We start from the raw sequence: 1,833 nt of genomic DNA, 5'->3' as shown, positions 1-1,833 counted from the left end.
ACTCAGGAAGGAATTCAAGAGTGAGCTGACAATGAAAGAAAGCAAGCTTATTTGAGCAAGAGTGTACAGACAAGTGACTGCTCCATAGACAGAGCAGGGCCATCCCATAGACAGATTTGTCCAGAGTAGCATTTGTGGATTGCTGGCTACCTATATTTATACCCATTCTTAGTTATTTGCTAAATAAGGGGTGGGTTATTCACAAACTTTATGGAAAAAGGGAAGAGAGTTCCCAGAATTATATAAGATAACTTCCAGGTCATTGCCATGGCATTTGTAAACTGTCATGGTACTGATAGAAGGGTCTTATGCAAGTGCATTATAATTGCTGGTCCTACCTGGCTTTGGCCAGTTTCTTTGCCACCTACCATTTAGATAGACAGGGTCCTGACCAGTGCTCAGAAAACAAGTCCTGATGATTGCCTACCTCAAAACAAACCAAAACATTAATTGTGAGAATATTCTAGAAAGACAAGGTGGTAAGAAAGAAGATACTATAAAGACTCAAACAGAAATGTAGCATAACATCTAAAGAATGAAATAAGAAATAGCAAGGAAATACAGCAAAGATGCTAAATCGGTGTAAGTTTAAGAGTTAAACGAACCCAGAGAACAAATGATAAAGTCCTTTAAAAAGCACTATGATGGAAAGAATGGGGTGTTCCTGGTGGAAGGCCTGGCACAGGTAATGTTTTGTTAGTTTTCCAGAAAGATTAAAAGATTATGGCCAAAATATTCCCTTCAGAAGTGGCAGGTGTAAGAGGACTCTGGAAATCAGTAAGTAATCCAGCTTCAAAAAAATAATTTTTAAAAAGGAGTCTCTTCTTGAGGAGAAATGGAGATCCAAAACAGATGTTCGAGCACATCAGAGGCCCCTACTGTTCTGCATCTGCAGAGGCAGAATCTTATGCAGTCTGGGCTCCTGTTGTCACCGAGGCCATTAAGCCATCTCTGAGCACCGCTGGGGGGCCACGCACAGCCTGAACCCTCTCCTGGAGTGTGCTGCCAAGCACTGGAGAGGAGATTTAGTTTGGTTTTATTCTTATCATGATCATGTTTTATTAATTTATATCTTTCATTCCTCTATAACATGGGTCCATCTGTCATCCATGAAATACCTTAAGCCAGATCTATACTGTTTTCACGTACCATGTAATATTTGATATGATTAAGAAAAGCCGTGCTTGCTTTGGCAGCACAAACACTAAAATTGGAACAGTGCAGAGATTAGCACATGGCTCCTGTACGAAGATGACACACAAATTCATGAAGCATAAAAAAGAAAGAAAAGAAAAGCAGTAAATTGGTGAGTTAACAGTTAACTGGAAACGGTATCGCTTTGAAGGCAATCCAATTTATTACTCTTCTACATATCAACCTTACCACCTGATTCTAAATTTAAATACTTGCTGTTTACCAACAGGAAATTACAACTCCATTTACATGAGTCTCTGGGGAAACAGCATGCAAAGAATGCCCACATCTTCTTTATATATGCAAGGCAAATATCTGGAACAAAACAAAACAATTCTGGAATCCCACATGACATTAATATTTTAGGAGTAGAGCACAAGATCCCCAAAGAACAACAAAAAAAAAAACTTCACATTATGGAAAAAGAAATCACATACACATCAATTTTGAGTAAGATAGAGCAATATATCTCAAACTACTTGTGGAAAACCAGCTGGTTTTTTGTTCATTTTAATTCATTTCAACCAATACTTTTGTGAAATAAGAGTTTGTTTCTAGAAAAAAATGATATTACAGTAAATTATAGAATACAAAATACAAGCCTCACTTTTTAAATTATTGATTCAGCATAAATAAAAT

General features: G+C 37.2%; 1 non-coding gene across 1 annotated transcript; it reads left to right on the top strand.

Annotated features, from left to right (window-relative positions):
• Positions 1-1,180: 1,180 nt before the first annotated feature.
• LOC112130380 (U6 spliceosomal RNA) lies at positions 1,181-1,286 on the top strand. The gene has a single exon (XR_002912654.1). It is a non-coding gene; the product is annotated as a U6 spliceosomal RNA (small nuclear RNA).
• Positions 1,287-1,833: the final 547 nt, after the last annotated feature.

Source organism: Pongo abelii, chromosome 21 (genome assembly GCF_028885655.2).
Source record: "Pongo abelii isolate AG06213 chromosome 21, NHGRI_mPonAbe1-v2.0_pri, whole genome shotgun sequence".
Classification (NCBI taxonomy): domain Eukaryota; kingdom Metazoa; phylum Chordata; class Mammalia; order Primates; family Hominidae; genus Pongo; species Pongo abelii.
The sequence above is the reverse complement of the archived record's forward strand: the minus strand, read 5'-3'. Positions and strand labels throughout refer to the sequence as shown.